Here is a 23,111-nt window from a genome sequence, read left to right as displayed (position 1 = left end):
AGTCCCCATATATAAAAAAGGAGACAGGGAAGATCTCAGAAACTATAGAGGAATATCATCAGTCTATACAGGTTATAAGACCTTATCCTGTTTATTGCTATACCGCTTAAAACCGTATGATGGAAATTGGGGATTATCAAAATGGCTTCCACAAAAACAGATCCACCACTGACAACATATTCGCAGTCAAATCAATAAATGAGAAAGTTTGGGAATGTAAACAAAAAGTACATTACCTGTTCATCGATTTTATGAAAGCTTATGACTCCATTCATAGACAAAGCTTGTGGAATGTAATGACTGAATTTTGTTTCCCAATTAAATTGATCAATCTCTGCAAAGTATGCATGGAGGAAAATACAAGCAGGGTTTTACTAAATGGATTAATGACTGACCATTTTAAAAATAAAACTGTGTAAAGCCAAGGAAATGCTTTGTCCCCCCTTTCTCTTCAATTTAGCTTTAGAAAGAGTTGTGAGGAAACTCAAACTGGTACATGCTGGGATCCTCCAAGAAAGCAAAATTAATGTGTTATCATATGCATATGACATAATGCTCAGTGGAAACAGTAAAATAAAGATTAGGCAATTATTTGTGGAGCTTGTAACAGAAGCATCAATGACTTGCCCAGAAAGTAATGACGAGACAACGAAATCATGATAGTTCAAATATGTAGAGATCAATGGAATAAACAATTACATCTAACAGTTCGTGCACACAAATTCGAGCATGTTGAACAGTTCAAATTTCTGGGACCAGTGGTAGATGAACAAATTCAGAGACAAGTAGAAATAAAAGCGAGACTGCAAAATGCTAACTGAGCCTATTATGTAACACAGAATCTCTTAGAGTCCACACCGCTGACTAGGAAATCTAAAATAAAGTTATATAACACAATCATCAGACCAGTTCGAATCTATGGAGCAGAAACATGGGTCCTAATGAAAGCGAAAAAAGTGGTCCAACTAAAACATTCATATTTCTTTACGTACTACACGAATATGTAATAAAAATGGGGGTTCCTATTTAAAAAAACGCAGTTGATATGTGTTTGACCTATGGCAGCGCCATCTAGCGGGCCAACCATAGCGCCATCGTGTGTGTGTGTGTGTGTATTCGTCATATAAAAATTCCTGTCATTTCATTAAACATTTACCTGGTTATTTTGTTTATTTACGTCCATGTATCATTCTTGTACAGAATTATCGTGGACATAAATAAACAAAAGACACAGTGGTCTTGGACAAGTTTACGTGAACTTTGAAACACGACAAGTTTCAAAAATACTGCATGGATGTATCAGTAAACTGACTGTTTTCTTCAAAAACAGCCTCTAAAATACAAGCATCTAAAAGATGTTGGTATAGACATGTAATTACCGAAGATGTAAATCACTTTGTGATTTTGAAAAATTTTTATTTATTTACATAGTCACATATGAAATATTAAATTAATTTTTTTGCTTCAAGGTATTCTACAACACCGTATGGATGGTTGTGTCAGGAGAGTTTTACTTAATAAATGAAAAGCACCAGTTTGCTTTTGTTCTACAATATTACTTTTATTGTGTTAACCAGTTTTTGGCTTACAAGGCCACCTTCAGACGTTTACTGAGTACTGTCAGTAAAGAAGTTACAATGTTTGCAAACAACATTGGAAGTGAAGTAACATGTCTAGACTGAAGCAGAAACATACAGTAAGTAACATCTTTGACATTGTGGTCGTAATGCAATGACAAAGTAAAAAATTGAACAGAAAATAACAATGAAGTAGACAGGAAAACATTTAACACAATATATGAACAGCATGCCTGCATAACAGTTTCTATTAATAAACAAAACTAATAACATAAAAATTAGTACCAGACAAGGCTACATCGGGAGGTATGGAACATGAAGAGTTATAAACAAACCAATTAAAAGAAGAAACAATTCTTTTACTGTTATTATTTTGCCCACTACCTCAACATGATGTTGATTTAAAACGTAACTTACTTTATCAGGGTCCCTGATTTCCTTCCCATTTTTCTTTATAGAAAATAAGAAAGAAATTCAACATTAACATTTCGATATTATTGTATATATTTATTGCAGTAAGATGGTGGTTCCAACATTCAGGTTTCATAAATGTTATTTACACAATTAACATTTTCCATGCACAATTTTATACAATCTGCTGTAGTTGGTAAAATCATTTTAATTTTAATTTCATGTTTACAGTGTGACATGTCACAAATTTCTTTTTTCCTAGTACTCGCATGACATATTTACAGTGGTGTGTATAGATGACAACAGTTCCTTGTTTACCCCTCAATGCACACCAGAAATATCTAAAATGGGGCAATATACCAATTCAGAGAAGCAGAAGAGGGAGATTGAAGACGGCCAGACAAATAGTACATAGTCAGTGCTGCAAGACATTCAAGCAGCAATGAATGGTAGCAATGAGGATGGTAAGTTGGGCCTATTTATGATAGTTGAATTGAAGAAAATTAAAAACTGGAAAATAAAAGCAGAAACCAAGTGCATTATCATGAATGCCAACGAATGTACCCTACAGACTTAAAATATTCACAGAACTCCTCATGCACTTCTCTGGCACATAATGATGTCCTGTTTTGCCCTGTTGTGGCAAGCTTCGGGGAGAGTGGTCACCCTGCCAAGAACCATTCCCTATGGTGCACAAATCTGTGTCTTCTACGTCCGTATTTACCAGATAACTGCTACCTGCTTCATAAATTAAATAATTATGAACTATGCACAAAGTGTGGTTGATCAATTTCAGTTTTTCCACAGGAAGGTACACGTTACTCAGGAAAATCCTGAAGCGTTTGGCCAAAATACCAAATGCATTTTCTACTACACGTCACTCTTGAAGGCCTGTCGTTAAAAACTTAATTTTCCTTACGGTTCTCACAATCTGTGAATGGCTTCATGATGTGTGGTTCCAAATGAAATGCATCATGTGCCACTATTTCAAGGAGTTACGAAAAATAAAAGAAATAACATTGCCATGGGAGGAGCTTGTGCAGTACGCATTTCTGACGCAAGGCGTGTATGGCGCGGCTAATTGCCAGTTCAGTGGCACCTGTGTTGTCGACCTGGCTTGTTCTGTTCATGTCCTGTGATTGTTTTTTCGTTCATTATAAATGCATGTTTATGTGAACAACGTGCAGCTGTGAAATTTTGTTTTCTACTCAGTAAAAATTTTGCTGAAACTGTTTTAATGTTGAAAACAGATTACGAAGATGATGCTATTGGAAAAACTCAGGTGTAAATGTGGTTTGTTCAATTTAAAAACGGTGACATGTCGACTGATGACAAACGTCGTTCTGGACGTTCACAAACAGCCCGAATAGATGAAAATATTGAAAAATTCGAGAGCTTGTGCTCACAGATTATCGGCTGAGAATTGATCAACTGTCAGAAATGAGTAGGTTACCTTGGAGCTCGGTTCAGTGAATTTTAATGGAAGATTTGGGAATGAAAAGGATTGATGCCAAGTTTGTTACTCAGGCTGTGAGTGACAATCAAAAGGAACGTCGAGTTGAAGCATGTTGTGCTTTGAAACAACAGTTTGAAACTGATTCATATTTTCTGTCAAAGGTCATAGCTGGTGATGAGCCATGGTGCTATGGCTACGACCCAGAAACAAAGCAACAATCAAACCAATGGAAGACATCATCGTCATCCTGCCCAAAAAAATGTCAAGTCATTCATCAAAATAATGCTGATTTGCTTAGGGCGTAATCCATTCAAGGTTTGTTCTCCCATGCCAGACTGTCAATCAAACCTTTTATTTGAAATGAAATTACAATGAAATCCAGACCTTTTAGCTGCTTACAGGCGTTGATAAATATCAACGGAGACATTTGAAAATGTGTACCCGACCGGGACTCAAACCCGGGATTTCCTGCGGATATGGCAGACGCCCTATCCGACTGAACCATCGAGGACACAGAGTGGAGTGCGACTGTGGGGACTTATCTCTGGCACGCTCAGCATAAGCCTGCATAATAATTTTTGAAATGCCGTGAAATACCCACACTTCCAACTTATTGTCTACACACTACAGTTGTAGTGCCCCTGCGCACTATACTCATTACTCGCGACAGTTAATCTACCGATTTCCGTAAGAGTTCGGCCAATGTGAGTGCATCCGCACTGAAGATCATTGGCCGGTAAGCCTTATCTATATGAAGATGGTAACTCTTAGGGGAATCTCTAGATTAACTGCCGCGAGTAATGAGCATAATGGGCAAGAGCACTAAAAATGTAGTGTATGGACAGTAAGTCGGAAGTGTGGGTCTCACAGGGAACGTGCCCGAGCTAAGTCCCTGCAGTCGCTCTATCCTCTGTGTCCTCAATAACTCAGTCAGATAGAGCGTCTGCCATGTAATTATGAAATCCCGGGTTCGAGTCCCCGTCAGGGCACACATTTTCAACTCTCTTCGTTGATATTTATCAACGCCTGTAAGCAGCTAAAGATCTGGATTTCATTGTAACTTCATTCTTCGAGAGCTGCAAGATCACCAATGGTATCTGTTCTTTCGGACATGTCGGAAAGAACTGATACCATCTTCGTATATTTTATTTGAAAGTTTTAGGAAGATTCGACAACAGAGTTGTCAAAAAAGACCCAATTTATGGCAGACAGGAGACTGTTTCTTCCACCACGACAACGCATCTGCACATACAGCCGTCTCTGTTAGTTTTCGGCTAAAAATGGCACGGTTCCGCTGCCCCACGCACCTTTCTTACCTGACCTGGCTTTTTCTTAATTTCACATATGAAAAGGGGCATGAAAGGACACTGATTTGACAACACTGGAGAAGACAAGAAAAAAATGAGGGAAGAGCTGTTAGCCATTTCTAAAGGTGACAACTAAAAATGCTTCGAACAGTGGAAGCACTGGTGGGTCAAAAGTATTAGTTGTACAGGAGAGTTTTTTGAGACAGATGGTGTTTTGCAAACAATTTGAAAAACTATAACTATTAAAACATAATTCCGGTTTTTTGGGTACCCCTCTCACACTTTTATGTTACTGCTTGGAAGTGTTTTTTTCCTGGGGTATCTTAGCCAGTTTTCACTAAATGCAGTACTGATCTGACTGTTGGCATAGACATCCCCATTACTTACTGTGCTATTGCAATCAATGTCAGCTAAAGTGAACCTGTATCTAGCATCTACAACAGCCAGCAGCACAAGGCTGTGAAACTTTTTGTAGCTGTATTATGTCGAGCCTGCAGATCATTAAGAACAAAGCCAACGTGTTTCCCGTCCGTTGCACATGAAAAAGAATTTGCACACACATTTAATAATGAACACACGTATACTGGTAACTGCAATGAATTGCTGAAAAGTTCTACTCGTGTAGAATATGTCACTATTACTATTCCATTTGTACACATTTACGTTCACATAATGTCACGCTTTGAATAGTACATAGCTCAATTTTGTGGCTTGCCAATACAGTTTGGAAACTGCCACAACTTACCAAATTCTTCAGAAGAACGATTCTATTCTGCTCCTGTTGTTGGGACCTGTTAACAGTTTAACCAAAATTAGTGTTTCAGCGCCATCTGAAGCTACTCAACACTAGGAAAGTAACAGTAGTTTACCTTCAAGTATTTATCTTTCAGCTGGTTACAAATTTCAGCATACATGTGCACAATTTTTGAAATACTGTTAAATTCTATGGTTGAAAGCTAGGCTTTTTAATGATTCCCTAGTTACCAGGAATCGAAGTGTGACAACCAGCCTGAAACATAATGGGGCATTACGTCAGTTGTCAGTGATATGTGATGGTCCAATCACAAAACGCATAAATCAAATGGTCTGATTCTTACCTCCCGCTAAGTGAAATAGCTTCCCTCACCACAGTGTCATGGGCGAATCCCGTCGTCTACAATGGTCAGTAGCTTGTCAAACATGACACATTAATCCTGTCGAAATTCCTGAATTCCAGAGGATCTTCAGTCCTCAACTCCTTCTTTAACAGGGAGTATGCGTCCCCACCTTAATCCCTTCTTCGCAGCCAAGGCCAAACCCAATTCCTGTCCATGGCATTACGTCGCTGTTCTGTCCTTCTAATTACTAAAGAGGCTAGAGGCTACTGTCACTTCAAATGCATCATAAATAGCGCCCTCCGTATCTAAAACGCAGTGAAACGAAAGCAAATATAGATAATAATTTTCATGCACTAGCATGATACAAAAAATAACACTTTAGTCCACAGTTCTGTATAATCATAATGCAATTTCATTCCATTTGTTCAAGAGAACAACAAATGCTTAATAAATATGAACCTAGATCTCTCAGACGATTTGATATGAGTGAGTAGCAGTTCTACGAACCGATCAGTTTTCGCACTCGACGACATAAACAAGACTGTAGTTCCGAATATATTCTCTTAGGGTGCCTGTGCAGACATATGTGGTAGGTATATCGTGTAATCGGTCGGCGTGAACCAGTCTTTTAATTCCACCTTGTACACTTGAGACGCTGGTGCTGACTTGTATACTTTAGGTGTGCCGTATAAAGTGGGGTTAAAACATTTCCAGCGGCAGATGTGGAATCTGACCATAATTTATTTGTTATGAACTGTAGACTGAAACTAAAAATATTGCAGGAATGTAGGAAATTAAGAAGATGAAATCAGTCTAAGTTGAAAGAACCAGAGGCTGCTGATAGTTTCAAAAGGAGCACTGGACAACGTTCGACTGAAACCGGAGAAAGAAATGCAATAGGAAACGAATGAATAGCTTTGAGAGGTGAAATAGTGAAGACGGCAGAGGCTCACGTAGGTAAAAAGACAAGACCTAGTAGCAATCTTTGGATATCAAAGGATATATTGAATTTACGAGCGTCATTTCAAAAGTCCTGCACACTGCTCAAGCGCGACCGCTACAGCGGAGTGATGAAGTCGAGACTTGTCAGTTGCGAGCGAGATTCAGGCGTGGCAGCTACACTCCTGGAAATGGAAAAAAGAACACATTGACACCGGTGTGTCAGACCCACCATACTTGCTCCGGACACTGCGAGAGGGCTGTACAAGCAATGATCACACGCACGGCACAGCGGGCACACCAGGAACCGCGGTGTTGGCCGTCGAATGGCGCTAGCTGCGCAGCATTTGTGCACCGCCGCCGTCAGTGTCAGCCAGTTTGCCGTGGCATACGGAGCTCCATCGCAGTCTTTAACACTGGTAGCATGCCGCGACAGCGTGGACGTGAACCGTATGTGCAATTGACGGACTTTGAGCGAGGGCGTATAGTGGGCATGCGGGAGGCCGGGTGGACGTACCGCCGAATTGCTCAACACGTGGGGCGTGAGGTCTCCACAGTACATCGATGTTGTCGCCAGTGGTCGGCGGAAGGTGCACGTGCCCGTCGACCTGGGACCGGACCGCAGCGACGCACGGATGCACGCCAAGACCGTAGGATCCTACGCAGTGCCGTAGGGGACCGCACCGCCACTTCCCAGCAAATTAGGGACACTGTTGCTCCTGGGGTATCGGCGAGGACCATTCGCAACCGTCTCCATGAAGCTGGGCTACGGTCCCGCACACCGTTAGGCCGTCTTCCGCTCACGCCCCAACATCTACATCTTCATTCATACTCCGCAAGCCACCTGACGGTGTGTGCCGCCTCCAGTGGTGTCGCGACGGACGTGAATGGAGGGACGAATGGAGACGTGTCGTCTTCAGCGATGAGAGTCGCTTCTGCCTTGGTGCCAATGATGGTCGTATGCGTGTTTGGCGCCGTGCAGGTGAGCGCCACAATCAGGACTGCATACGACCGAGGCACACAGGGCCAACACCCGGCATCATGGTGTGGGGAGCGATCTCCTACACTGGCCGTACACCACTGGTGATCGTCGAGGGGACACTGAATAGTGCACGGTACATCCAAACCGTCATCGAACCCATCGTTCTACCATTCCTAGACTGGCAAGGGAACTTGCTGTTCCAACAGGACAATGCACGTCCGCATGTATCCCGTGCCACCCAACGTGCTCTAGAAGGTGTAAGTCAACTACCCTGGCCAGCAAGATCTCCGGATCTGTCCCCCATTGAGCATGTTTGGGACTGGGTGAAGCGTCGTCTCACGCGGTCTGCACGTCCAGCACGAACGCTGGTCCAACTGAGGCGCCAGGTGGAAATGGCATGGCAAGCCGTTCCACAGGACTACATCCAGCATCTCTACGATCGTCTCCATGGGAGAATAGCAGCCTGCATTGCTGCGAAAGGTGGATATACACTGTACTAGTGCCGACATTGTGCATGCTCTGTTGCCTGTGTCTATGTGCCTGTGGTTCTGTCAGTGTGATCATGTGATGTATCTGACCCCAGGAATGTGTCAATAAAGTTTCCCCTTCCTGGGACAATGAATTCACGGTGTTCTTATTTCAATTTCCAGGAGTGTATATATGTGTTTGCTGGCTTGCGGTTTGTGTAGCTGTGTCACGAGTAATACAGTTTTAAAATGGAATCTGATACCGAGACAGATCGGATTACACGTTGCGACAAGCGGTTCATGAAAATCGAATCCCTAAATGGAAAGAACCCATCGGAAATTTGCAACGCTAGGAATAGTATACTGGATCGCAGCGCAGTATCACGATGGTCTACTCGTTTCCGTGAAGGTCGGGTGAGCACTGAGGACAAACCAAGAACTGGAGGGCCGTCAACCGCAACAAACTGCACCTCTCCGGTTATCGTTGATGAGATTTTGAGAGAGAATCGACGAAAAATGTGCGATGAAATTGCGTACGAGGACAGAACGTCTGTCACTTCAGTTTACAGAATCATAACAGAAAAATGAAAGACGAGAAAATTTGCTGCAAGATGGGCTCCACATGATCTGAGAGAAGAGCTTCTGCGTTATTGAAAAGAAGGATAACAGTTTATGAATAGGGTTGTTGCACTTGATGAAACCTGGATACGAGATATTGAGCCAGAACTGAAGTTTCAGACGTCACAATGAAAAGTTTTGACTCTCCACGCCTGAAAAACAATTAGCTGCGAACAACAAAAGACGAAATTGATAATGATCTTTGCGTATGACATGAATGGAGTCATAGCTACAAATAGAGTGCTCCAGGGCAAGTCTGTAACAGGCGCATACTACAAGCTGATTCTGCACCCTAAAATTCATCAAAGAAGGCCTGACATGCTTGCAGCTTGTGTTCTCATTTTGCACAATAATGCAAATCGCATATTGCCCTATCAGTGAGAGAAACGCTCGACACATATGGATGGGAAATACGCCCCCACCCGTCGTACGGTCTTGATATGAAACCAACAGACGTTGATTTGTTTCCCAAACCGAAGGAACAACGAAGCTGTCATGTCCGGAATACAGAAGTTGCCAAAACGTTGGGAAACTGTCACAAGCAAGATTGGAGACTACATTGAAGGCCTATAAAGGTATTTTGTAAAATAAATTATTTTCTTCAACTCTGTCATACAATGTGCAGAAAGGAGTAAATATATAAATGAAGCAGGCGAAGGGGCACACAGACATCAAAAAATGAAACTGTCAGAAAGTGAAAAAATGTTAAGTAAGAAGGGGTAGAGGACAAATGCAAGGCTTTAGAAGCATACATAAGTAAACGAGAGATAGATACTGGCAATAGGAAAATTAAAGAGATCTTTGAAGAAAAAAGAATCAACTGCATGCATATGGAGAGCTCAGATAGCAACCAAGTGCTGTGCAAGGAAGGGAAAGCTCAAAGGTGGGAGGGTTAGGGCTTCTACAAGGGAAATGAACTTGAAGACACTAATATAGAAAGGGAAGAGGATGTCGATGAAGGTGAAATGGGAAATAACGCTAATGCGAGAAGACTCAGAGAGCACTGAAAGACCCAAGTGGAAACAACGCCTCTGGAGTAAAGGGCATTCCCTCAGAATTCTCGGGAGAGCTATCCATGACGAAACTATTTCACATGGTGCGCAAGACGTATGACAGGCGAAATAAACTCAGATTTCAGGAATCATTAATAATGTTTCAAATTTCAAAGAAATCAGGTGTTGATAGTTGTAAATACTACCAAACCATCACCCATGGTTCAAAAATGTTGACACGAATTATTTACAGAAGAGTGGAGAACATGTAAAGGCTGACCTTGGGGAAGAACAGTTTGGGTTATACAGAAATGTAGAAACGCGCGAAACAACATTGACCCTTCGACACACTGTGGAAGATAGGCAAACTTACATTTGTAAATCTAGAGAAAGCTCTTGACAATGTGGGCTGGGCTACACTCTAGGAAATTTTAAAAGTAGCGGGGTAAGATACGGGACCGAAATGTTTTTTACAACTTCTAGAGAAACTACATTGCAGTTATAAGGCTGGAAGGTTACGAAAGGGAGGGGGTGGTTGAGAAAGGAGTGAGACAGGTTTGTAGCCTATCCCCTATGTTATTCAATCTATACACTGAGCAAGTGGTAAAGGAAACCGAAGAAAAATTTGGATCAGGAGTTACAGTTCAGGCGTAAAGAAAGTCTTTGGGGTTTCTCGATGGCACTGTAAATTTGTCAGAGACGGCTAATGACATGGCAGAGCAATTAAACGGACTCGGTAGTGTCTTGAAAAAAGATTATGAGGTGAACATCAGTAAAAGTACAACAAGGGTAATTGAGAGAAGCTGTATTGAATCAGAGAATGCTGAGGGACTTACATTAAGAAACGATACACTCAAACTACTAGGCGAGTTTTTTCATTTGGGCAGCAAAATAACTGATGAAGACCGAAGTACGAAAGAAATAAAACGTAGACTGAATATAGCATGAAAATCTGTTCTGAAAAAACGGAATTTGTTAACATCGAATATAGATTTAAGAGTTCAAAAATGGCTCTTAGCACTATGGGACTTAACATCTATGGTCATCAGTCCCCTAGAACTTAGAACTACTTAAACCTAATTAACCTAAGGACATCACACAACACCCAGTCATCACGAGGCAGAGAAAATCCCTAACCCCGCCGGGAATCGAACCCGGGAACCCGGGCGCGGGAAGCGAGAACGCTACCGCACGACCACGAGCTGCGGACAGTTAAGAGTTAGGAAGTCTTTTCTGGAGATATTTGTCTGGAATGTATCCTTGTGTGAAACCTGGCTACGAGATGGGTTCCACATGATGAGGGAAGAGCACAAAGCAGGTCGCAAAATAATCTCAGAAAAGAAGGAGAACAGTATCTGAATAGGATTGTGCCCTTCATGAAACCTGGATACGAGATGTTGGGCCAGAACTGAAGTTCTGGCTCTCCACGCCTACCAGCAGTAAAATGTGAAACTGATTATGATCTTCGCGTACGACATGAATGGAGTGCTCCAGAGGACGTCTGTGACAGGTGCATACTAAAAGCTGGTTCTGCAACTTTTTTGCACCCTAAAATTTCGTCAACAGCTGTCACATATGTTTTTGAGAGGGGTCCGCCTTTAGCAAAACACGATTTTTTTTTTGTCCCAGACATGCTTTTTTATTGTTATGGCTGTTAAACATAAAGAAGGTTCTTTACTGTTTAAATACGTACAAATATTAGTTTATAAATCGTAATTACAGGTTTTTGAGCAGCACATAAAATTGTGTATTCATAACTTCTTACCACATGGTGTGGTTTTCCTGCTGTATTACGTTTTTATAGTGCCTGTTTTTCTTTACAGTTTGTCGCCTGCAACTCTATACAACTTAATGTAGGCAAAACATTTACGCAAAATTTACTATTTCCAAACTGTTGTGGCTATGCCAGAGATTAATAATTTAGAGAATGGTTGCGTGGTTTTTTTTGTTTTGTTTTGTGTGTGTGTGTGTGTGTGTGTGTGTGTGTGTGTGTGTGTGTGTGTGTATGTATTTAATCATGTTTCACTTACAGTTTCTTTTTTCGTCATCTTATCATTGTCAAGTTCAGTGTTTTTGAGTTGTCACCGTCACTTACAGCTGGTGTCCTCATTTTGCATGTTAATGCGAGACCGCATATTCCCCACCAGTGAGAGCAACGCTCGACAAATATTGATGGGAATGCGTCCCCACCCACCATACAGTCCCGATATGAGACCGTCAGATTATTTTGATTTGTTTCCCAAATTGACGTGGACGAAAGGCAACTCATACACGAAGCTATTTCGATGTTGTAACCCATATTTTGCTAAAATATAAAAAAACTTCAAAACATCCAAATTGGAAGCTGTGCTAATCCTCTTTATCAGTTCTTTCTATTGAATTTGCAAGTTGACATTTTGTTACTAACTGAGCTGTATCGATATTTCTGCTATGTTTGACAACAAAATGGCAATGCTCTCGTGTACAAGAATGAAATCCCATCGTTCGAATTGGCCCACTCTTTGTTAAGGAATATTGTTGACAGGGAGGAAGGATACACAAATCAAGAAGCTGCATTCTTTACTCAATATTCATCTATTTTAAACGTCGCAGCAGTGATCCCCATTCACATGTGAAACTTCCTGGCAGATTAAAACTGTGTGCCGGACCGAGACTCGAACTCGGGACCTTTGCCTTTCGAAGGCAAGTGCTCTACCATCTGAGCTACCCAAGCACGGATCACCGCGTCCTCACAGCTTTACTTCCGCCAGTACCTCGTCTCCTACTTTCCAAACTATGTTAGAATTTTGAAATATTTCAACTGTACAGATCTATCTTCAAGAGAGTAGTTTGCGAACCATTCTCTTCTTAATTCGGCCTTCTTCGAATAATTATTGCTGTTAATGTTAATAATTATTATTGTTAATGTTAGTAATTATTGATGTTAATTAAAAAGCGTCATCACCAACTAGAACCGCATCTTATAACATGCCGAGTGTTCTCGATTGTAATGCACGCAATATGATATGTAATTGCAGTTCTGGCAACAGTGCTTCGTGCATTACAGCATCTTTACTCCTTATCGTATAATTAACTCTACTTAGAAGAAACGTGAACAGTGCTGTTGACATTCTAAGGTAACTGGAAGAACTTCTTGGGTCTTCCATTATAAATTATTTCAGCAAGGATGCTGAGCAACCGAGCTGACGTCTGTCCTTCATCCAGTCATGGATCGAAATACGTTTATTTTTTTCTTATGCAGCGATTCCACGCAACCAGATTTAACTCCATCACAACTCGTACGAGGTGCAGCTGCCAATACTTTCATTTCAGACACTACTCAGAGACCCTCAAATCGACGAAACTGAAGTGTATACTGGTGGCAACGTGTCTACAGTCAAACATGAAACCATTTGCGTGCAACTCATTGCACCTAACGAGTGGTGCAACCCAATGTCGCCATGTAAACTAGGCTTTATGAGAATGGCACGAAATATGTGTATACATCATCTCTCAGATGTAGAAACCACGACTACCAACTTTCGTTTAAAAGTACAATCTTTCTTGGTGTTGTGACATTTTTTTCCGTCAGTATATACTACAAATCGTTTGTTATAGAAAAAAGTCTTACAGTTAGTTTTTTCTGAGGACCAACGTGTTCTAGATATATAATGACCGTTATCATTCAAATCATATTACTTTAGACTTTATTTCTTGGGTATAGGTGAGAGTTGTATGCTACGTGTATTTGTGGAATGTAAATGAGAGTAATGGATGCGTGTATTGCGCGGTATTATGTTTGTGTTGTATAATGACGAAGAGAAGCGTGAGAGGGTGAAAATAAATACTTTCAATTAGAAGACCATTTGCATCTGCTAGGTAACGATATCACTACTTAGATTCGAACTATACACTCACTGACAATCTAGAAAAATGTGTTCGTAAATTTTGTGCGTTTTAAAAACTACCTTCCAGTTGAACGAAATGTTACTTCCTTTCACATATATTTCGGAGCAACTAAACACTGCACGAGATTTCATTATTGTAATAACGAAACCGGTGAGGTAATCTGAACAGTATTCCAGAAGTCACTTGCAAATGGATGACACCACTAGTCAACTGATAGAGATTCTGGTTTCAATGTAATACGTCATGATTGGTCTATAACATCATGTAGTGTCTTAAGACTCTGACGTTCGACCCATTACGCCAAGCAACTCGACTGCTACATGAATATTTTGCTCGCTGTAAATTAGCGCGGCGATACAATTAAATATCAACGCCAATAGTCACTGGTCAGTGCGTGCATGTTTGAAACTGCTACAAACGCTTCACTAGATTAGTTCAAAGATGGTTCAAATGGCTCTGACCACTGTGGGACTTAACATCTGAGGTCATCAGTCCCCTAGAACTTACAAGGAAACCTCCCCATCGCACCCCCCTCAGATTTAGTTATAAGTTGGCACAGTGGATAGGCCTTGAAAAACTGAACACAGATCAATCGAGAAAACAGGAAGTTGTGTGGAACTATGAAAAAAATAAGCAAAATATACAAACTGAGTAGTCCATGCGCAAGATAGGCAACGGAAAGGAACCTCTGGTCCCAGTAGCGCCGTGGTCCCGTGGTTAGCGTGAGCAGATGCGGAACGAAAGGTCCTTGGTTCTAGTCTTCCCTCGAATGAAAATTTTTATTTTTAATTTTGAGACAATTATCAAAGTTCAGGTACTCACACATAATCAACTTCGCTCTCCAAAATTCCAGGACATGTTCAGATTTGCTTGGACATATGCAGGATTTGACAGTCTACACACGGAAAAATTTTAAAGCGTTAAAAACATGTTTTGACAGAGCACAGGGAAAACTGTGCGACTGTTAAACTGTTGCATTTATTTGTTGCAGTTAATGTAACAAACTTATGTTTTCATCACGTTTTTGGGAGTGATTATGACATCCACAAGAAAACCTAAATCGGGCAAGGTAGAAGAATCTATTCACCCATTCGCCAAGTGTACAAGTTAGGTGGGTCGACAACATATTCCTGTCATGTGACGCACATGCCGTCACCAGTGTCGTATAGAATATACCAGAGGTGTTTTCCTGTGGAGGAATCGGTTGACCTATGACCTTGAGATCAAATGTTTTCGGTTCCCATTGGAGAGGCACATCCTTTCGTCTACTAATCGCACGGTTTTGCGGTGCGGTCGCCAAACACGGATACTAAACTTATTACAGTGAACAGAGACGTCAATGAACGAACGGACAGATCATAACTTTGCGAAAATAAAGAAAATAAAAATTCTCATTCGAGGGAAGACTTGAACCAAGGACCTTTCGTTTCGTAGCTGCTCACGCTAACCACGGGACCACGGCGCTACTGAACCCAGAGGTTCCTTTCTGTTGCCTATCTTGTGCATGGACTACTCAGTTTGTATATTTTGCTTATTTTTTTTTCATAGTTCCACACAACTTCTTCCTGTTTTCTCGATTGATCTGTGTTCAGTTTCTCAAGGCCTATCCACTGTGCCAACTTATAACTAAATCTGAGGGGGGTGCGATGGGGAGGTTCCCTTGTTAGAACTACTTAGACCTAACTAACATAAGGACATCATACACATCCATGCCCGAGGCAGGATTCGAACCTGCGACCGTAGCGTCCGCTCGGTTCCAGACTGTAGCGCCTAGAACCGCTCGGCCACCCCGGCCGGCTAGATTTGTTTACCACCATTAAAGGCATACGCGGAGCCAGTACGAAAATGCAGTGTTAGAAACTGATCGGTATATAATACATATAATGGCGCCGCTGCCTTGGCTTACGTACCTTATCCGACGTATTTTTCTTGCTATTTCTCCATCCACCACTTATGAGGACAGAACCAGTCACTGTTCGCCTACAGCAAACTCGTTTGTCTTTCAAATCTCTTGATTCTCGTGTTTCAGATACAAAATGTAAAATAACACAAATTAGTACGTAACGCTCGTCACTTTCTATGTTAACAGCGGATTTATTGACAAAGAGTAAACATTATGTCCTGTGTTTCAAAGAATACAAGCACTAATCACAGACAACGTCAGCGTATATCACATAACAAGACAGTCTAATACATAGATTCCCGACCCTCTCTGGTATGAAAGCTGTTACTGTTTGGCAGTTGGAGCGACACTAGCGCTCCAAGCGGTCTGAAAGAATGCTGTGAGAAAGTAGTGACGTATGTCGTAAAATTAATGTATGTTTAAAATTATTTTGCATTTAGTTAATGAAATAATTGTTATATTTTTGCGTTCCAAGCGTTATTAAACTGCCAAGAGATACGAATTATCGTAAAAGAGATGCAAAAACAGCCGAATCTCATTCATTCATGACATGAGCTACGACTGATTCACTGATATAAGCTACTGGTTACTCATTAAGAAATCCTTTGGAATATATGTATAATTGTAGCTTACTGCACTGACACCAGGACAATATAAATACATATTTCACGCATGAGAAGCATATCCAAAACCCAGGCGATCATTCTAGGCAAAACCACCCCTTCCTTCCGCCTCCTTGATTTCTATCTCACCGTCTATGGCCGTCCTATCGCCCTCACTCCCACCCGTAAGTACCTTGGCGTCATCCTCGACCGTCGCCTCTCCTGGACCCCCCATCTCCGGACAATCCAAGCCAAGGCACGTTCCCGACTCCGTCTCCTCAAGCTCCTTTCCGGACGTACGTGGGGTCTGGACCCCTCCACAATCCTCCACACCTATAAATCCCTCATCCGCCCTATCCTTTGTTACGCCCATCCAGCCTGGATCTCCGCCCCCCTACCTTTTATAAATCCCTCCAAATCCTTGAACGCCATGCTCTCCGCCTTGCCTATCGCATCCGTCTCCCCTCCCCCACGCGGATCCTGTATGATCTCATCTCCTTCCCCCACCTCCTCCTTTTCCTTGAAAGGATACGGATCCTGTACACCTCCCGCAAACTTGATCCTCCTCACCCGCTCGTATCCCCGATCCTCTCCCACCCCCGCCCGCTGCCGCGCCTGTATTCCCACGTCTCACCCGGTCTCCATCTCTCCACCCTCCTTACCCTCTCCCAAGGTGGCTTCCGCCAGCTCCCCCTCCCTGATGATGTCCTCCTCCCCTCCATCTACCCCTCCTATCAACTTTGACCTTCCCCCCCACCTCCTGTGTCCTTTCCTTTAGGCACCCTCCCTCCCTCCCTTCTCTTTCCTCTCCCCCCTTCCTCCTCCCCTCTTCCCCCGGGCTTCCCCTCCCCCTTCCTCCCTCCCCCTCTCTCCTCTGCCCATGGCATCTCTTCTCTCCCCTCTCCCATTCCCCTCCTCCTCCTTCACTCTTGGCAGGTCCCCGGACTCGTACACGCTCAGTGGACTTCCGCACGCTGGAGATCATCGCCATCTGTGTGTCGTGTGTGTGCCTCGATTTGTGTTTGGTGTTCTGTCACCGTCACGCCTCAACTGTTCACGTGTGCCGTCGCCGTCATCCGTGTTCTGTGCGCCGTGTCACCAAGTGTTACCGTTTTTTGCGTCCAGCGTGAACGACTTCATGTTTATTGTTTTTTGTATCTCCTTTTTTTGCCCGCCGTTTTTACTGTATTGTCTGTATCACCTATATGTCATGTTATTGTTCCACTTAAGGCTGAAGAGCAGCGTACTATGCTGCTGACAGCCCGCCTGTATGAGGTGATTAAAATTACAATAAAGAAAAAAAATGAGAAGCATATATTTCTGTTGTCTTTTCTTATTGTAGTAGATAAGTTCCTTGAGAGGTACAAAGATATTCTATGGAGTCTAATTCTTACATTTAGAACAGACTTGTAAACGTAATTATTACTTCTGCTTCAAAAGGGAATGTGTTGAAGATTCATGTAATTCGTGGCTCAGATGCAACAACGATTGTGGATCAATGGAAGTACTACGCAACTGCTGTATTGGGTCACTAAGAAAGAAGCCACCAGCTGATAAACCAGTGACTTTATTTGACGCGTTTCGGGTAGAATCCTTTATGTTCAGAATGGGTTTTACCAGAAACACGTCAAATTAAGTCATTGGTTTATCAGGTTGTGACTACTTATTTAGTGACCAATACATTATTTGTGTGGTACTCCTACTGATTTCCAATATGGTCGCAGTCTTCCATCCTGACTTTATGTCAGAAGTACAAACAGTTACGGAATTCGTTTCTTCTGTGTTGGGAAAGAGTTTTATTGCTTTCGCGTTTTATCACGTCTGTGTGATTTACCCTTCAGCTACTGTTGCGGTGGCTTCTTTGGTACGTTAAATAATGTAGGTATTACATCCCACACAGGTTTCTTACGTTCAGCATTTATTGATTTAGCTGAAACTGTAGCGAACAAACTTCACGATTTTTGGTAGCTATACGACTTCTTTCTGAAAATGTCAGGTCTTCTGAGCAAATTTTTGTTTTTAAAGGCAAAAGACATTCTTCAGTAAATATTTGTGTGTTGCAAGAGAATCGTAAATAAACTGTTCTGTAATGTACTATCTCATACCTCTCAGGATTCTTAGGAATTCAAAGAATGGCAAATGTTGTGTCTATTGTTATGACACTACATACGCCCCATATTGTAAAAAACTATCTTTTAAATCAGTGTAAACAATAGGATTCGAATTCATCCGATATCGTATTCAGGATTGTCGCTTGCTGGCCACTTGTCGCGTTGCCATAGCAGTGGGTACAGTCAATCAAAGTAACTTTTTACCAGTCAGGTTATGTTTGTATCACTTACCACTTTTGTTTCAAATGGCTGCTACTCCACCTACTTCCATTATTTAGAGCTAAAAGTTATAGTTTTATTACGTCTGTGGTTTCTGGTTAGTATTTCAGCTTTTTTTCGAGCTTTCTTCAAGCTCTTAGCCTTCTGATTATCCTTTATTGTGTTGGCTATGGAGAGAGCTTCTGATGACACTGATTTAAATTGAACAATACCAGATCGATAGAAATATCTTGGTGTTTCAAAGTAAACGTACAGTAAAGAAATAACGCTGGTTGTTCTTACTTTTTATTAACACTTGATTTCCTTATGGGGTGATCTAAATTTACCCAGAGCATTAGATATAGGGAAAACTCTTTGTTTTTTAAGACTGGTCTGAAGTTATCCTGTATGACTGTGTAACTTTGTACCAGCATTAAAATTGGCATTTTACTCTAATAGGGCAAAGCTAGTACACATTTTTACTTTTCCAAACTCTCAGTAACTATAGCTGCAAAACGTTTCAAAATCTCTTGTGATACGTAATTTATTTTACGTCCAGCATTTTCCAGAAATGGTAAATAGCGATACAAAGCTACTCAGATTGACTGTAATTATAAAGAGAGGGAGTGTCGTGATTATTATAGACTGTGACAATAATCCTCGATGTTCTCAACACACACGGATATTGTATTTTATATGGCGTGGATACCATTTCTTGCCCGTTTAGAACAATATTTAGTTCTGTTATTGGTTTTTCCCCAGTCTTTTCGAGCCAGTCACGATAATCATCTTCTAAACTTTCTTTTCAGTAGCTCACGTACCTTGTACCTCAATCATCTTCCTAAATCGTCGGTTACAGGCATCTATCACTAACAAACGGACAATCTTTACTTGATCCCTCTGCACTGCATTTTTTGCGTAGGATTTATCCTGTCGTTCACTTACGCCTTGAAACACCGTTACCCCACTTCATAACAACATAAATGTTCAAAAAATATGAATCAAAACACATTATGGATTTTCGGTAGGATTTCACATTCTTTTAACTAACTATGTGGTCTTGTTTTGATGTATTATGATTTTCTACTGACTGTATGATGATTTAAATTTAGGATTTTATGAATTTTCGGCAGGAATTCATCCCTTTCTAATGACTGACGTCGTCTTTCTTGATTTATTCTGATTTTAGACTCTATGATGGCTTCAATTTTGGACTCACACCTTTTGTTGGTTTACAAACCTGTCTTATATGTAATATAAGACCAGTGGAAAAAATATAAGTCAGTTCTTCAAAAGATCGCACTAGCAGATTTGGAGCGCTATGCACGGTATAAAAATGGCACTGGATGGTCACGTAACCCTTCACTGCTGACATAAGTGATGTTCGACTCTTTTACCATATTTCACCATTATATGCTATCCTGGCAGCGTGCGGATAAGATCAGAGATTTTCATACCACCTGCCTTCTTTACTATGTTATCAATGAACACCGCCCCTCATGTCTCACCTCGACGTTACCGCTCTTATCTGAACAACATGGCGGAAACAACCTTTCTGTCCCACTCCATCGTTCAGCCACTTTTGTCGAAGGCCTTCTGAGTGGCAGACACTCGACTCTGTTATGTTAGAGAACTCAATAACATATCCAGTTTCAGAAAATACCTAACGACATATCTCCTAAAGCAACAACAAGGATTGCCATTGTCCCTGTACGCATTCGTTACCCTTGCACATCCTTTATTAAAACCATATCTCCCTCTTTTCCCACTATTCTTAGCTGGTAAACTTTCAAATTTCCTTTCTCCACGACTCGCTATAACAGCAAACATGTCTCTTGTACACCGATATATTCTTTTTATATCTGCCATTATCGTTGCTGTTATTACTGTCATCATTATTATTACTATTATTGTTGTTATTATTATCTCTGTTACTGGTATCACTATTACTGGTAGCAGGCTGCAAGTATTGCCAATATTAAATTTATTAGCTCATAGACAATGTTATTTACTCACACTGGCACTTTAGACACTCAAATGCCTTTATACTGTTTATCTTATCAAAATTTTTATTTCTCTGGAAACTATGATGTAAAAAGGTACACTATGCGTGAAACCCTGGTTCGACGTGAAAGAGGCCCTGATGGTCCTAATCGGATCAGGCGAAATAAATAAATGAATCAAGACACAAAGAAATTAAAGACATTAGCTGCCAGTGGGCATTGATTTATACACTACTGGCCATTAAAATTGCTACACCACGAAGATGACGTGCTACAGACGCGAAATTTAGCCGACAGGAAGAAGATGCTGTGATATGCAAATGATTAGCGTTTCAGAGCATTCACACAAGGTTGGCGCCGGTGGCGACACCTACAACGTGCTGAAATGAGGAAAGTTTCCAACCGATTTCTCATACACAAACAGCAGTTGACCGGCGTTGCCTGGTGAAACGTTGTTGTGATGCCTCGTGTAAGGAGGAGAAATGCGTACCATCACGTTTCCGACTTTGATAAAGGTCGGATTGTAGCCTATCGCGATTACGGTTTATCGTATCGCGTTGGTCGAGATTCAATTATTGTTAGCAGAATCTGGAATCGGTGGGTTCAGGAGGGTAATACGGAACGCCGTGCTGGATCCCAACGGTCTCGTATCACTAGTAGTCGAGATGACAGGCATCTTATCCGCATGGCTGTAACGGATCGTGCAGTCACGTCTCGATCCCTGAGTGAACAGATGGGACGTTTGCAAGACAACAACGATCTGCACGAACTGTTTGACGACTTTTGCAGCAGCATGGACTATCAGCTCGGAGACCATGGCTGCGATTACCCTTGACGCTGCATCACAGACAGAAGCGCTGCGATGGTGTACTCAACGACGAATCCGGGTGCACGAATGGCAAAACGTCATTTTTTCTGATGAATCCAGCTACTGTTTACAGCATCATGATGGTCGCATCCGTGTTTGGTGACATCGCGGTGAACGCACATTGGAAGCATGTATTCGTCATCGCTATACTGGCGTATCACTCGGCGTGGTGGTATGGGGTACCATTGGTTACACGTCTCGGTCACCTCTCGTTCGCATTGACGGCACTTTGAACAGTGGACGTTACATTTCAGATGTGTTACGACCCGTGGCTCTACCCTGCATTCGATCCCAGCGAAACGCTACATTCCAGCAGGATAATGCACGACCGCATGTTGCAGGTCCGGTACGGGCGTTTCTGGATACAGAAAATGTTCGACTGCTGCCCTAGCCAGCACATTCTCCAGATCTTTCACCAATTGAAAACGTCTGGTCAATGGTGGCCGAGCAACTGGCTCGTCACAATACGCCAGTCACTACTCTTGATGAACTGTGGTATCGTGTTGAAGCTGCATGGGCAGCTGTACCGGTACACGGCATCCAAGCTCTGTTTGACTCAATGCCCAGGTGTATCAAGGCCGTTGTTAGGCCAGAGGTGGTTGTTCTGGGTACTGTTTTTTCAGGATCTACGCACCCAAATTGCGTGAAAATGTAATCACATGTCATTTCTAGTATAGTAAATTTGTGCAATGAATACCCGTTTATGATCTGCATTTCTTCTTGGTGTAGCAATTGTAATGGCCAGTAGTGTAGGTGTAATTGCAGCGCACACGGAGTCGTTCACTCATGCTTCCCGCGCTGGATATGTGAATGGAACGCGAACAAACCCTAATAACTATACAGTGGGACAGACGCTCTGCCGTGCACTTCCCAGTGGTTTGCAGTATGTAGATGTACGTGCAGAGGAGACTCGTGCAGCGCCGCTTCAGGCAGCGCTCTGCAGACCTGCTGGCTGGCGGCTGCTGCGAGGTAACAAAGGGATTCCTCCGGAGCGCGCGGTTGGCGCGGTGCAGCAGCAGATGTGCGCCGCACCTGCCTACCTGTTCTGCCGCTCCGGCCTTGCGCCCTAATTCATTCAGCGGCCCGGCCCGGCCCGTGCCCGCAGCTGGCGCCGGTTTCCCGCCAAAAGCGCATGTCGCACTGGCGCGGCTTCTGTCGGCCGACGCCGGCTCAGAGCCCCTACAGCTGACTCCGCAGCAAGCACACCGTTCCTGGCAGTACAGGGCACCGTGCTGCGAGGGGCAGCCGAACGATTGCACGCCAACTGAGACCCAAACAAGCTGCAAGTGTAGGGCGTGTGTCCCACTAGCAAGTAACTTCCCCAAGTAAACTCCACAGGTACTTGCTGAGCTGTTCCCACGAGAACAAAATGGTTCAAATGGCTCTGAGCACTATGGGACTCAACTGCTGTGGTCATAAGTCCCCTCCCACGAGAACAAAAACTTCTGCAAGGCGCCTGGATAGTTTATTTTGAGGAACGTGTATACAGTACCACGGCTGCAAAATACTAACACGAATTTTTTACAGACGAATGGAAAAACTGGTAGAAGACAGCTTCGGGGGAGATCAGTTCGGATTCCGTAGAAATGTTGGAACACGTGAGGCAATACTGACTCTACGACTTATCTTAGAAAATAGATTAAGCGAAGGCAAACCTACGTTTCTAGCATTTGTAGACTTACAGAAAGCTTT

The 23,111-nt window shown here is 42.3% G+C and overlaps 1 non-coding gene across 1 annotated transcript; it reads right to left on the bottom strand.

Annotated features, from left to right (window-relative positions):
* Positions 1 to 12,485: 12,485 nt before the first annotated feature.
* Trnas-cga (transfer RNA serine (anticodon CGA)) lies at positions 12,486 to 12,560 on the bottom strand. The gene has a single exon. It is a non-coding gene; the product is annotated as a tRNA-Ser (tRNA).
* Positions 12,561 to 23,111: the final 10,551 nt, after the last annotated feature.

Source organism: Schistocerca cancellata, chromosome 8 (assembly GCF_023864275.1).
Source record: "Schistocerca cancellata isolate TAMUIC-IGC-003103 chromosome 8, iqSchCanc2.1, whole genome shotgun sequence".
Lineage (NCBI taxonomy): Eukaryota > Metazoa > Arthropoda > Insecta > Orthoptera > Acrididae > Schistocerca > Schistocerca cancellata.
The sequence above is the reverse complement of the archived record's forward strand: the minus strand, read 5'-3'. Positions and strand labels throughout refer to the sequence as shown.